We start from the raw sequence: 16,591 nt of genomic DNA on the forward strand, positions 1-16,591 counted from the left end.
TGTCATGCCGAGGATTCGGACTGCGTATACATCCCAACGTTACTACTAACTTTTTACGACCATGTGTGAAGACTCACTGTCTCGGCTTGACGAGACATGATGGAGCCAATGCATTGCACCGTCGCAATGCCCCCTTGTAATGCACATTTGTTCGTCGGTCGGATGATCGTTCCGAATGTAGCGAACTAGTTTGCCACAGAAGCAGTCTCCGCGAACAGTCACCGGTTGCCAAAAATAAGCATACAAATTTTGGCTTAGATTCTGCTGCGACGAATCTTAGGACAACCTCTGAAGCGATCCCATCTATGCACATGGTGGGATCAAATAATAAAAAAAAAAAAACAGAGTATTTTAGGAGAACCCTTTTTTTAATTCTTTATTAGAAGCATTCCAAACATTACGTTCATTTCTTATATCAAGGTGTTCTGGGTTAGTCAACACCATCATCCTAATTTGGTAAAACTAAATTAAGCATCTATTAACATTTATTTAACAACATATTACATTTCATTTTTCGAAGCAGTTCAGAATTTTTACAGATAAGTTGATTTCACCTGCCATAGAATACGGCAATAGAAGATTGCAACTATTTTTGTCTAAAGTTACCATACCCACACAGTTACGGATCACCCACAGTGACGGATCAGTTTGGCGTTCAACATCGGATAACTCGCTCAAAACATAAACGTTGACGTAAAACATATTTTTCCCATGTTAAACTATTTGTACTCTACCATTTGTAATGTAAAGCACAACATTCAACTGCTAAATAACGGTGTATTTGACAAATGTTTAGTTGGTACCATACAGCTATCATTATATGATCGTTTTCTGTAAGAAGTGCCGTCAGCATTCATAAGCTCCCACAGGTGGTAAAACTCAAATGTTATAGCATAAAACATGCTCGTTCGCTTCGATTTAGTATGAATTCATCTTTGGGAAACATTTTTCTTGATTGTTGATTCTAAATACCGAATATTAGCACTACTAACTAGTGATCCATAATATGGACCAGGAAATGATTGTTTACCACGGTTATGGATCACTTCCAAAGAATGTAGATTTCTGCCGTTTTAAGCAATGGATTCGACATTTTCAGACAATAGTACTAAGGATTAGAGATGGGTGACTCACTCGCGAAGCATCCAAAAGAGTCGACTCTCGAAAATGAGTGAACGAATCACGATTCTTTTCAAAAGAGTCACGATTCCTTTTTATCGACAATTTTGGAAGAGGACTTTAAAATTTACTTGGAATAATGTTTTCAAATTCAACTTATCGTAGCCAAACAATTCGGACATGTATGAATATTTAAAGTACTTCTACTAAAAATGTTCTCATTTAAAAATTGTTATATTTTTCATTTATTATGTGAAATACATGATTCATTTTTGATTTTATGAAATGAGTCACCGAATCGATCAAAAGAGTCGATTCACTTTTGTGAGTGACTCACCTACGATTCACTCCCAGAATTTAACGATTTTGCCCATCTCTACTAAGGATAAAACTAATAAAACGTCAAGGTTTGTAAAATTTCATTTTTTAGCAGACAAAAATGGGTGGAAAACTTGGTGTGGAGCAAAAACAGTTCATGTCTCAGTTACTACAATGCAGTATCACAAAAAAGGGCATTTTCCATTGAGTTGAAAATCACTTGATTATGCGCACTGATCCGTAATATGTCACAATTTGATCCATAATATGAAAATTGATCCGTAATATGGTTTTCGGAAACCGATAGAATTTTTAGTTTTTATGCAATCCTATGTAAATATTATACTCAAAACAGTTTACTAACCAAAGTTCCAATTTGAAACGATTCGATTCGTGCTTTCAAATTACAATTTTACGTTTTCCATGTCGTTTTATTGAATTTTATAGGTCGGACTCCACACTATTTGATCCATAACTGTGGGGCCATGGTATTAATTTTTGTTTTGGCATTTGTTTCAATGTTTAAACATTGGATATCTGTCACGCTACTGTGAGGAAAAAAAAGCCGTAGACGACGGTGACCCCAAAACAAACAGCGTTACAAAGATTTGCTTATAGAAGTTAAGTGAATATGTTTGAGAAGAAATAGACATTTTTTTATATAACTTCAATATTATTTTACCCAAGAAACTACGAGAAACTTTCTTTCGTGAGCTGGTTTGCCTGAAAATCTAAATTCATAGCGATGGCTCGAAGCTTTAACGGTAAAAAAATGATTACAGAAGTTAGGGTTACATGTTTGAGTAGAAATAGACATGTCTGATAACACTAAAAATTTATTTCACCCCAGAGACTACGAGAAACTCTTTTCAATGAACATATATGCTTGTGAATAAAAATTCAAATCAATAATATGTTGTTTTTTTCAACAGTTAATATGTTTGATGAGTAATACTATTTTTGGATAACATTCATAATTTATTTCACCCAAAACTCTACGCGAGGCCTTGTTCAATACACATTTATAATTGTGAAAAAATATTCAAAGCCATAATATTTTGTTTCTGACATTGAATTGATTGTAGAAGTGAAGTTAACATGTTTGAAGAAATAGACAATTTGATTTAACTCAAAATTTATTTTACATAAGAAAGTACGTAAAACCCTATTCAATAATCATATTAGCTTGTGAATAAAAATTAAAATTGAAAGTATGTTGTTTTTGCAACAAAAAAATGATTAAAGAAATCAAGTTAACATGTTTGAGGAATAATACTATTCTTTTTACACTCAAAATTTATTTTACTCAAAAAACTACGCGATACCTAGTTCAATATACATTTATGCTTGTAAAGAAATATCCGAAGCAAGCATATTTTGTTTTTTCTTTTCATCATTGAATTAATTGCAGATTTTAAGAAAACATGCTTGTTTTCGAAATGGAAATTTTTGATTACACTCAAATTTAATTTTACATTAGAATCTAAGAGAACACCGTTATCATGAGCCTGTTTTTCTGTAAAACGAAATTTAAAGCGATAACATTTATTTTTTCTATAGAAATTATACTAACATGTGTGAGTTGAAAATATATTGTTTGATTACACTTGAAATTTGTTATGCCTAAAAAACTAAGGAAAATGTCTATTTTCATATTGTGCCATGCTTAACAAAATCTTAGGCGATGATGTGTACTTTTATGGCATAAATTTGATTGTGGAAGTCAAGTGAACGTGATTGAGTGTAAATAAAAAAAATGATTACACTCAAAATTTATATTGCCTAAGAAACTGCTGTTAACCCAATTTAATTAGATTGTTTGCCTGCAAATCAAAATCCAAAGCAATGACAAGTATTTTTTTTTTTTTTTGCATGAACTTGCTTATAGACGTTAAGTGAACACGTTTGAGAAAAAATAGACAAACAACAAGAAATAGGCAAACACTTCAAATTTGTTTAACCTAATAAACTACGAAAAACATTATTAGACTCAAAATTGATTTTACCCAAGAAACTACGTAAACTCTGTTCAATAAACATATATACTTGTAAATTAAAATTCAAATCGATAGTGTGTTGTTTTTTCAACAAAAAAAGTTTTGAGAAATCCAGTAAACATGTTTGAGAAGTAATACGATTTTTCATTACACTCAAAATTTATTTCACCCATAACACTACGTAAACATGTTTGAGAAATAATGGCAATTTTCGATTGCACTTGAAAAAATCTCTTAAGAAACTGGCCTCTATCGTGAGCCTGTTTCCCTGTAAATCAAAATTCAAAGTAAAGGCATTTATTTTTTTTTTCGTTATAAACTCACTTATAAAAGTTATATTAACATGTTCTTGTTAAAATATATTTTTTTAACACTAAAAATTGTTATACCTAAATAACTATAAAAATCCATTTTTGAAATTGCATGTTTTTGTATAAGGCGATAATATGTAGTTTTTAAAAGTAGAAATATAAATTATCAATTACACTTTATATTTGTATTATCAAATAAACTATGAAAAACTCCATTTCATGAGATTGTTTGGCTGTAAATTAAAATTCATAACGATGACATTAAGTTATTCTGACATAAATTTCTTTACAGAAGTCAAGAGATATTTTTTTTTAATGTTTGATAACACAAAATAAATATTTTACTAAATTTATATGAATATCACAGTATTGGGGGAAATGAATTTTGAGTGTAATAAAAAACATCTTTTGATTTTCAAACATGTAAACATAACTTCTACAATCAATTTGATGTTAAAAATTACATATCATTACTTTTAAGCATAAATGTTTGTTTGACAGGGATTTACGTAGGTTTTTGGGTAATAATGAGATACACAAACAACTAGTTTTAATTGAATTGAAATATTATAAATTAATTATTAATATTGAACAGGGGCTCACATAATCGTAGCGCTACACGCGCAGCTAATCAGCAAGACCAAGCTGATGGTCGTGGGTTCGAATCCCACAAGTCGAAGATTTTTTCTTATGGCAAATATCCTCGACTTTCCAGGGCATAAAGCCGTGCCGGACTGAAGTGTTTTTCTTCATAGTTAACACGATCATCTATATCTGATGATATAATCCGATTCGCGATAAGAGGGGACCTTCAAAAGATGAATACGTGGCAAAATATAACGCATGGTTTCACAGGGAAAAGTAACCTACGCGGCCGTCCTCCAGAGTTAAAATTGGAGATTCAAAATCCGAACATTTGTCAAATTTCACAACTTTTTATAAGTTACATTTTGTGCAAAGCTCTGGACTTAACCGATATTCCAAACAACAGCGATTACAATGTTTTTTTTATTCAAAATTTTCATTGTTGAAGACTTGTAATGTAAATGAATTGTAATTCATGTAGAGAAACTTGAATGATATTTTTTTTAAACTCACTGTGCAAAATTGAGTATTTGGAATATTTGGAATTTGTAACAATTTTTTTTATTTATCATGAAAGAGACATCTTCCTTTTATTAAAATAAAATACACCCAATTCTGTTTTTGCACGGGGAATGCGTACCGTGCAAAAAAAGTTTTCAGTTCAAAATTTCAAAAACCGTGCAAAAAAAAGTAACACAATTTCTCGACGTTTCATGCAAATATAAGGTTTGGAGGAAAAAAATTAATGGAAACTTTTTTTGCACGGCCGTGTAAAAAAATCCGTGCAAAAACAGAATTGGGTGTATATATTAGTATTATTAAACTTGCTTTAAGCTCTTATTCTTTTGTTGTATTTCTCGGAAGATCTTGTAAAACTTCTAATTAGCGGATATGAGTAGAAATTCTTAAATATTACTACACACTCCGAAAAAATCATGTGATTTTACGTCATCTGGATGCACATAAAAGAAGCGAACCGAATGACGTGAATTTATGTCACATCTCAAATACCATAGCGTCTGATTCGGGAAATGCCGATCATAGTGCCATCGTTTTCGTGTCCGTTACCGTGTAAAATTACTTTTTTTGTTAAATACATCTTCAAGGACACACTTTTGTGTCGTTTTATCATTTACATCATGTGTCATTCAGTCATACTATGAATTACGTCCACAGTAATTTCCATTATTTTTAAGAGTGTAGCCTCTTGCGAAAACGTAATGCTTTTTATTTTAAGTGATTTATTTGGATATAGTGCTCAAATATTTAGTGCCGAGTGAGATTTATTGTGAAATGTGGTGAGAAAGAAGTAAATTTACCTTTGCCCCCTCTGAAAGTGGCATATTTCTAGTTATTTAGCAATTGCTAAAATTAATCGCCAGGTGAAGAATTCAACATATCTTGGTTTGATTGGGCAGTAATTGTGCTCTAGATTATATTCAGTCAGTTTAATCATCACACCATAGCATCTTATGAGTGAATTCATGGAGATAATGTGATTTGAAAAAAAGAAATTGTGACAACTGGAGTGAAATTAATATGGCGGAGCCATAATTGATAGATTGCCATCGACAAATGCTGTTTTGTCATCATAAATACACAAATAAGGGCACACTGTTATGTTTCGGCATTTGTGGATGTAAAATTGCCTTAAGAAATGCTGATTGAAGATGATTCAGCTTTTTTTCGCTTTTTATGGTAACTAAGCAGCATTCAACAAAGTTTGCAGTTTGGGTATGTTATTATGAAGAATATTCGCAAAAACAATGAAAACGGACATTAGTGTGTCGTTTTTCCATCAGGAATAAGTGTTTGCAATGCATCGCAATGCATTCGCAATGCATCTGAAGAGCCCAAATACTGATTTCAGAGGTATAAATAAGGTAAGTTATCAAGATTCAAGTGCCAATCAATCAGTTTAAAAGCAGCTTATATGACAACAAGGTGTATTATATCTTTCTTTTATCACAGCTGTTGCAAATAAGTGTCATTCAGCCACCACTAGCAGTTTAAATGAGGTATTATTTGCTACAATAAATCTGGTTTTGTAGCCACAAAATTTTAACTTTATAGTTTGTCTCTAAAAGGACTTACAAAATATCATCTTCTAGCAACGTTAAATGTCGCCTCTAGCTAAGTATCATAGCATTCACGTGACTGTCATAAAACATTAATAAATCCACACGAACGCCTAATTGCTGTGGAATTGTTACTTGGGCTGTAACCGTTTCAATTTGCCCGTTGTACCTTGCACTTTTCCTGGTCTAACGTGGCTCTACCGTCTAACATTGCTGTTATGCTAATCATGTAAAAGCATTAAGATTCCATATTACACAACAATCTATATAAGTTGCATAATCATGAGAGTCAATTTTAAAAGATTTCCTTGTAAAATTTGAGAGTGATTGACCTACACTAATAGGCAAAATAAAGTGCCCACCTTACCAGTTTTTGAATTTCTCTCATTGATTTGGTTCAAATTAAAGTTAACACACCTAAATCTTTTGTAATATATTATTTTTGATGTTCTTTTAAATTTGCACTTACGAAATTTTGATAAAAAAAAGAATTTTACTCAAAGAAAAAGAAAATCAATTTGTATTGAAAAAAAAAGTAGTGACAAAAATAAGTGCCCACTTCCTTCTTGGCCCCAGAAAAGATTATTTAAGAAAAATAAAAAGCAATTTAATAGTTAATGTGTCCTCCTTTGGCCTTAAGGACTTGCTGGAGGCGCTTCGGCATGCTTTTCACCAGGTTTTGTAGGTGCTGTGGATCTAGTTCTTCCCAGGCGCGCTCCAAGGCTTCAAAATAATTATTTTTGATGGTAACACCAGTTTTTTCAACCCTGGCATCGAGAATCGCTCACAAATTCTCGATGGGGTTGAGGTCTGGACTTTGTGGAGGCCATTTCAGCGGTTTAATCCGACAAGACCGTAAGAAAGACTTGGTCTTGTTTCCAGTATGCTTCGGGTCGTTGTTCTAGAGAAATATGAATTTCTCTTCAAGGCCCGTCTGGATCAGCGAAACCTCCAGATTTTCCCGCAAGATGTTAATGTAGGAATCTGCCGTCATTATACCGTCGATTTTCACGAGGCTTCCTACTCCACCCCATGAAAAACAGCCCCAGACCATCACATTTCATCACATCACATGCGTCAGCGTTCCTTGGATGTGGCGCTCCTGAAGCTCGAGCTGTCTAACCGAAAGCAGCGGGCTCGTGTGTGGTGCAGAGCGCCACATCCAAGGAACGGTGAAGCATGAAGGAGGAAATGGGATGGTCTGGGGGTGTTTTTCATGGGGTGGAGTAGGAAGCCTCGCGAAAATCGACGGAATAATGACGGCAGATTCCTACATTAACATCTTGCGGGAAAATCTGGAGGTTTCGCTGATCCAGACGGGCCTTGAAGAGAAATTCATATTTCTCTAGAACAACGACCCGAAGCATACTTGAAAGAAGACCAAGTCTTTCTTCCGGTCTTGTCGGATTAAACCGCTGGAATGGCCTCCACAAAGCCCAGACCTCAACCCCATCGAGAATTTGTGGGCAATTCTCGATGCCAGGGTTGAAAAAACTGGTGTTACCAACAAAAATAATTATTTTGAAGCTCTGGAGCGCGCCTGGGAAGAACTAGATCCACAACACCTACAAAACCTGGTGAAAAGCATGCCGAAGCGCCTCCAGCAAGTCCTTAAGGCCAAAGGAGGACACATTAACTATTAAATTGCTTTTTATTTTTCTTAAATCATCTTTTCTGGGGCCAAGAAGGAAGTGGGCACTTATTTTTGTCACTACTTTTTTTTCAATACAAATTGATTTTCTTTTTCTTTGAGTAAAATTCTTTTTTTATCAAAATTTCGTAAGTGCAACTTTAAAATAATATCAAAAATAAAATATCAAAGAGGATTTAAGTGTGTTAACTTTAATTTGAACCAAATCAATGAGAGAAGTGCGAAAACTGGTAAGGTGGGCACTTTATTTTGCCTCTCAGTGTATACCTTACGCATCACGATTGATTTTCGTTTCAAATTAACCTCAATAAATGATCATTAACTTCGATTGTAGATTGGTTAAATTTTGATGAATGAAATCTAAGATTGTATTGTTTTTTTTTTCCTAAAAGAATTCAACTTCACGTCCAAAAACATGTTCGGTTATTATGAAACTACTCTATAAAATTAAACATTGCTTCAAAACCCGCTCTGACTGTTCTATAGTCGTTTTGGAAGCATTTGATTTTTGTCCCGGGAACCCGGGATTTTAAAAAATTAAATCCCGAATCCCGGGATTTTTTCGAGTCCGGGAAACAAGACCCTCTAGTCATGAGTCATATAATTGCAATAGTCCCGACAGAAGTAAGCTGTGCGGAGTCGATTACCGTGATTGATTACAACATTGGTCCACGTGATCTTTTAGGCTTCTTAGGGTAATGATCTATGACAAGCTCAGCTTCGCTAGCCACGTTGAATATGCCTGTAAAAGCATGATGTCAAATAGCTCTGTTCCAATTGCCAGCAAAGGCAAGCTCCTGGCAGGCGTGGCGCTATCTTCACTGAGGTATGCAGGACCAATCCGGTCAAAAGCGCTCAGGACGAGTAGAAACCTAAAGCGGTTGGAAGCATGCAGTGCTTCAAGTTCAACCAAAGTCATACCAGAGGAATCAGCAACGCGAGTAAAGATACAACACTCAGAGGTCGGCAGCAGAAATGGGATAACTCCACTAAAGGTAGAATGACCCATCGGCAGATGCCAAATTTGTCAGATTGATATGAAAGAAGCCCTTTTTTTTTTTTTTAAGGCATTCCGTGCTTGTGGCCACTACTGTGCCGGAATCAGTTTATCTGTATCTTCCTTACCGATACAGTTCTATTTTTAACTAATCTATATTTACATCTGCTTTCACTCTCTTCTGCTCTTTTGCTCTCACACCGAGCAGGTAGGAGAGTGCTCTGCTGTTGGTCCAATCGATTTCCATAAGCCATAGTCCATTGCTCTTGCGGTGGTTCGTTTTGCCGTGTTCCTGAGTCGTTTGAGGCTAGCTGCCTGCAAAGTGGGTCAGTTTGTCTCAGTCACCATCTGATACTGACGGAGGATGGATGTGCTCCCCTAGGCACGGTCCTCCGTGCGGCGTCTTCTGGTGGCTGGACGGGTTATTTTTTGGAGGGGCTGGGAATTGAATCCATGACCTTCCGCTTATGAAGCGAAAGCGTAACCTCAAGGCTAAGGACCCCCCTTATGAAAGAAGCCATTGGAAAGTGAACTTCCACCTGACGCAGGGTTTGTCAGGATAGAGTAAAGTGGGGCAAAAGTTCGAGTGGGGTAAGAGTTTCTTTTTAAGATTTCTAGCTCAATTCAAAACAAATGTAATAAATGTCATTGTGGTTCGAATGCTATTTAAGTAAGAGACTTTACTCCAAATATCATAAAAATCGATTGGGATTTGGAAAAGTTATAGCTATTTGTTGTTTTTCGACGTGAATATTTTATGTAAGGGCGTTTCTAGGCCTATCATAAGGTTGCTCTGAAGTGTATTAGATTTTGCATAAATGCTTGAAAACAATTTTTGGCCCATAGTGGGACAAAAGTTCGAATCAGCGGGGCAAAAGTTCGACCCATGTATAAAATCACGGAAAAATTTGCAAATTGTCTAAAATCCACATATAAATTTCAAATTTAGTCATATTTGTCTGATCATGTGAAAACTGTCACCAAAATTTTACATTTCCACTTAGTTTTGCGAAAAACTGCTATTTCTGAGTATATTACAACTAACCCGGTTTTGGGCAATTTTTTGATGAAAATTTAGTGTGTATTTTTCGACAACCTTAAGTTTACGGCTAGTGTAAAGTATGCCTGTCATAAATGGATCGATATTTTGGGTTTTAGCCAGCGAACTTTTGCCCCACACTAGTTTCGAACTCTTGCCCCACCGGTGGGGCAAAAGTTCGAATAAAACAATCAATTTTGAAACTGTTATAACTAAAAATGGGTAAATATTTCGACACAAGTTTGTTCAGCAAAATTATAGCCAATATGTTGAATGTTCACTGTATGGTATTTGTTTTGTTTTAACTGCTATTGTTTTCCTGGAAACTTTGATTATACCACTAAGGTCGAACTTTTGCCCCACCTTACTCTATATGTTAAGTTAAAAGGTCTAAGGCCAAGAGAAGCGTTTGTGCATTCTGTATATCCCCGATCAGTGGATTACAGCATCATGTAAACTTAAATATGTATGCAAGTCAATTTGTAAAATGCTTGTATGTTACATTATCGTGTAAATTTAAAGTGAATTCAATTGAAAAATAATAGATATGTCGTTGTAATTTACGTTTATTTTGATGCTTCAAATATGTGCTATAATGAACTTAAAATTGCAACATATTTTTTAGCTGTATATGTTATAAATTTGGCTGGCTAGTAGTTAAAATAACATAAAACATGGTGGTGAGGTAAGTGGAATAAGCATAAAACATGCATGGTGAGGCAAGTGGATCACCAATAAAAAAAAATCTATTCTCAAAACAAATGTGATGTAATTATGTATAGTATGAATGATATTACTCTTGTTTTTGTTATTAGTGCTTTTTATGTTACATGTTGATACTTTTAAAATCAAAAAGTATCTTTATTCTATCAAATTCTTATGAAAAATATGTGAACGTTAGTTTACACTAATTCGAACAAAAAATATATTGTAACTAGAAAATTCATCCATTTTATACTCATAAGTTGTACAGAAGTATACGAGGATTATTCCTAACGATGTTTTCGAAAAAACATTCGTAGTTTAAAAAATATGAGTTACATTTACTTTTGTATAACAAACTGAAATATTTTTAGTCTATTTATGAATTTAGTTGTATCATCTGTCTAGAACAATGATTATGGTCAAATAAGATTCGATAATGTGCTTTCAATTGAAAAAAATGTATATTTTGCTTTTTTCGCAATTCAGCTAAGATAAACCACAAAATGTTTTGTTTGAATTTGGTAATATTCATTATTTTATATTTTTTCGTACCAGAAAGATTTATAAAACGTTTAGGTAGATTGATTCAAATTGTATATGGCCACTTTGACAAATTTAATCTAAGAATAAAAAAAGTTAAAGGAAAACAAAATTTGCGGATATTAAAACCTATTTAATTTCTTGTAAGTAGTCTGCTTACAAATGATAATAATAGTTGATCCACTTACCCCACCCTATGAAGAAGTAGGGGCAAGTGTACCATATCCAATATATCTGCACAATACGAACGAAACCTGTAAAATTATAGCGAGTCGAATGTAACAAAAGAACTCCATCATAGGGTGATGTGCTAGTATCCATCGTATTAAGCATTGATCAGTGAGAACTGCAATTTTCCCAGTATTGCAGTGAATGTTGCTGACACAAACCGATGCCAAACAATTCTTTCTCAAAATGGCTTTAGCATTGTACAATAACATTTCGATAAATCTTGATCTCTTTTTGGAAATAATGCAAAGAAAATGCATCTTACCGTATTCTCAGTCCGTCGTATCGTTTTCAACTCCGTCGCAATCAGTTTCCAGATTCGTCTCACAACTTACGGCTCACACAACATATCAACGCTATAATAAAATGTTTTACTAGAATATATAGATCTACTGGCATCTCCCTCCATTCCTTCAGCATGATGGAATATACTAATTTCCTTTAAAATTCATTGTTCGTTATCAAAATTCAGCCCACACATATGAACACAATTCCTTTTGACCGTACAATTATGGTATTTGCTCACAGTACAGCGAAAACAACACAATCAAAGAAACCGTATTTTTACATCGAGCGTCGCGCACACATTGATGCGCACAAGCTTTTTTTTCTCAGTACGACGGATTAAACTTTGTTTGCATTCTCAATTATACGCGGCGGTTGAGGAAGTTTCGTAAAATTTGGTGATTTATTGAAGTTTTACGGCGTGTGATTGGAATGAAATCCTTCAGTGAAGAAGTACGAAAGTTTTCCAAAGTGAAAATAAGTGCCCGGCGAAGTAAGTCACCCACGGGGAAGGGAAGAAACTTGTGTTGGAAAGTGGTGTGGCTCAGTCGATCGCTAAGCATTTCTCTCAAATCGTGTTCGTCCATGCGATTTCGGTGAAAAATTGCAAAGTGGATAATTGAACTGAAGTTATTTAACGAAATACAGTAGTTTTATTGCATTTTTGGTGTACAAGTGTACAAACCATAACAGCTTTCACAAAATTACACTTGGATAATGAATCTATGTTGCAGGTAAGTTTGAATATCCGCCGTAGTGAAACATTTAAAGTTTGATACAACGAATAGTAGCGCTTACGACGAAGAAGAGCAAAACCCTATATGATAGATATTTATGTGCGATCTTAAAATGACATTGCTGCTGGTTTGAAAATGAGCTATAATTAGCTACCAAACTAGATGAATATATAAAAAAAGTTCCAAACGGGAATCGAACTCGTAACCTCTAGTACGATAGCTACAGGCCCGAGCTCTCTCGGCTGGCTCACGACCTTTGTGAGTGGTTGGCAAAAGTTGAACACATTCTGCGTAAAATAAGTGTATCACAGAATTGCTTCGACGGTTGGTGGTTTCATCGGGAAGTGATTGAAAGAGCATGACTGGGTTTGTTTTGTGGCAGATTCATGTAAATTTATAGCGAATTTAACTGAAATATAGTTGGAAGGGCCCTGATTGATTGACAGATGGCCTTATTTGCTTCAGCTGTTGGCTGTAATTTTCAAACCAGTGATAATTGATTGAGCGTTGCTTGTAATTTTCAAACCAGTGATAATTGATGTCCCAGTAGTAGTGGTAGTGATATATTTGTGTATTTTGAGCAATTTTCAAAATAAAATAAATGTTTATTTGAAAAAATCTTGTTATTCAGTAAGAATAATTGCCTTTTAGATTTGATCCATAGTTTTGAGAAACGTCGTAACAAACTGAACACATAGTCGGAATCACAGCACTTATCTCTTATTTCGTTCGCGCATCCTGTACCAAATTCAAATGAACGTAGCGCTCGTGCTCGCGCGCTACGAGCTAGAGAGCTTTCTCGCCCAATGTAACGGCAAATCAACAATATAGCCCAGACACCGTGACTAGACGGTGAGACGATGAAAGGCTGTAAATTTAAATTTAGCCACAGTGTGGGAACGAACGCGAGTTATAGACAGCCAGACAGACTACAGTAGCCGGAACGTCTGGGAATGGTCGACTTTGGACACGAGGACTGCGACGACATGTTTACGGATGTGGGGCTTATTCTTGCGGAACATATGATAATTATGGGCTCAGTGGTGATGACATGTCAAACAGGGATGTGATTTACTGTCTCTCAGTGTAGTAATCCAGCTTTTAATGGATGCAGGATTGGTAGAATATGTATTGAGTTATGAGAAATTGATTCATGTCACGAATAAAATGTACAGATATATGAGAGAGAATAAGTAGGCTTAAGGTGATTGAAAGATGGAAATAGCTCCACTACACACACCTGAAAATCGTTGAGCATGACAAAAACGACAAAAATGATATGAAAATATCGATACAGTGGACGGTCTGAACCAACCCTACTTCTAACAAAGCTGGAGATGATGTTAAGCAAAGTTGAGCACAATTTTTTTTTTGTATCTTGTAACGGGCAAGACCATTGATTGTCACTAGCAAATATTACAGCAGTAACAGTGCAGTTATGAAATTAATTACTTTATGATTTACTGTTCACAAAACATTTGGTTTAGTACGCCATTCTTTCCAAGAAACGCAAAACTTCAGTCAATTCGTAACATACGAAACTCACCAGAAATCCAATCCCTTCCTTCAATCAACATACAATGATAACGACAGCATGGCATTCCAGTACATATCCACGTCAAAGCGAACAATTTTCCGGTTTCTTCCCCCATGTATCCATCAACGTCATCCGTGAACTAGAAATCCTTTTTTCCCACATTTTCACTTTCACCGCAAGCATACTTCACTCACGAGAATCACGTGCAAGGGCACAAGCAAACAAGAGCAACAACCACCGAAAACGGCTGGAGCTGCATGTTGGAGAGCATAGAGTTTTTCCTGCTTCCTGCAGGTGATGCTGGCCCCATTATTTATTTAGTGCACAAGCGCAATGACGCCTTAGTAAATATGCTTGGATCCTTGTTTCCGTAGTTCATCATCAGCATCATCATTGATGTTGCTATAAGTTAACATTGGTACAGAGAGTAGCCGGCTTTCGAAGCAAAAAAAAGTGGAATGGTGTCATGACAGTGAAAACCTGTAGTGGAGTGCTCTCACTCAAATAATCGATTAATGTCCTGGATTCTTGTTTGTCAGTTGTTTTGATCAAATTTTATATAAAACAAATTCAGCATAATTTCTAATACAGTACTGACCCGATTTGTTTGCACCATTTTTCACTAGTGCAAATATTGATCATTAATTACTTGGTTATGAAGATACAGGTATGTTCCGTTTATATCACGTTCCGATTTCGTCAACAAATTATTCCGTTTTTATCAACACAAAAAAATGTTTTTTTTTTCTTATTTTTTTAAAATGCTTGGAATATAAACTCCAAACTTATTTGAAGCTATTTAAATGTTTTTCATTAGCCTCAGGGTTGAATTTTCGACATTATGGTGGCGTTGATCACCTATGATACATGGTAGGTGTCAAGTCATATACGATTCAATAAGGTTTGATTCCTTCCTATCCGCTAATTAATTGAAGTTATCAAATTTAGCATGGGCTGATGGACAAGATTGATGCATCTTTCGACATTCGAGAGTTTTTCTGGCCACGTCCTAGCAACCAGGCTTTACAGAACTCCTCTACGATGCAAAAATGAGGCGATTTTGATGTTTTATTGAGGATTTAAAATTCCACTCAACATTTTCAACACAGATCCTCAAACGATTCGAATGAGAGTGCAAAAAAATATGAAGATTTTTTTCTGGCTCTCTTTCTCTCTTGCTGCTAAGGTCACATTTACCCACACTTTGAAAGAACTCTTGAGTGTCCCGCCCGAACAAAACAGCACTCGCGGAGTTGTTATGGCACTTTTGTTATTAAGTTTTGCTCTGTTCTGCATCTTCCTCGCTGATTTTTCGATGCCTCTCTGCTTAGTATTTTTCAGTCTCACGGAAAAAGGTAACGGGAGCACGCTGCTCTAGAGTATGTTACTGAACTCTGATGATGTACAGGAGTATAATCAAGCCTGCTAGCATCGTCTGGAATTCGTGTTGCAGAGACCTCTCCTTATTCTTATATACATGGCATCATATAATTTTCTATGTCAATGTGATAGGCGTATACTAATGAGAATGAACTCAACAATATTTAAGCAATGGCTTGGAACATTATCGAGCTCATTTTATTTTTGATAAGACTGTCGATCCCGTCATATTTTTTACATTATCTTCCAACTCTCAAACTCGATAACATTACACAGATTATAGCATTAGCCATTGATTAGGTCCTGTTTCAAGGGTAGGGGAAGAGGTCCAGCAAAACTAAACAATCTATTGAAATATTTGGAATCTTCATACAATAAGTTTGCATCAGGGAAGATAGAAAAGGGCTGATGGCTAACAGTTTGAGAAACTGTTGATACTGAATCGTCTCACGTCACGCACGTTTCCATCTCAAATTTGTTGGGATCTTGATTTTTGGGCGGACACGCACCTCTTCGTGGAGACCAAAAGTTTAATAAAGAGCTTATACCAACTACCTTACGCTTATTCATAAACCTTAGCAAATGAGATTCTAACCAAAAAGTTCTATTTTGGTTATGCTTGTTCTGGAGTGTGTACACTTTGTGTTCTTGATGAACGTATTCAACATCGTTTTACCAAACAATATAGTAGGATTTTTATTTAGATTAGTGCTAGCCAATTCGTGATTCAACGGCAAACAGTAAAGGTGGCGCTGTTCTAGAATATCGATTAGTGCATCCCAGTCGAAGTAGTGAAGAAAAATTGCCCAATCATTCTACAGAATAGATTTTGACAATTAAAGTCACAGGACACCGTAAATATTCATTTAAGGTTGCAAAACTATCGCAACATATCCCCACATTTAATCACCAATCGGATGTGTGCAAAATGTACCTTAGAAAAATAAAAAAAAAAATCTCTCAGTTGATAACTGCGGAAGTGTTTATAAGAACAGTAAGCTCAGAAAAAGGCTCTTCCTCAGTTGGGATGTAATGTCTGTATGGCATTACATCTCAACTGAGGAAAGGCTTTTTTTTCAGATTA

The 16,591-nt window shown here is 35.3% G+C and overlaps 1 protein-coding gene across 1 annotated transcript in view; it reads right to left on the reverse strand.

Annotated features, from left to right (window-relative positions):
* LOC5571729 (sushi, von Willebrand factor type A, EGF and pentraxin domain-containing protein 1) overlaps positions 1–16,591 on the reverse strand; it is a 102,481-nt gene that overhangs the window by 66,315 nt on the left and 19,575 nt on the right. The gene's annotated exons all lie outside the window — the stretch shown is intronic.

The sequence above is a fragment of the Aedes aegypti genome, chromosome 2 (assembly GCF_002204515.2).
Source record: "Aedes aegypti strain LVP_AGWG chromosome 2, AaegL5.0 Primary Assembly, whole genome shotgun sequence".
Taxonomy (NCBI): domain Eukaryota; kingdom Metazoa; phylum Arthropoda; class Insecta; order Diptera; family Culicidae; genus Aedes; species Aedes aegypti.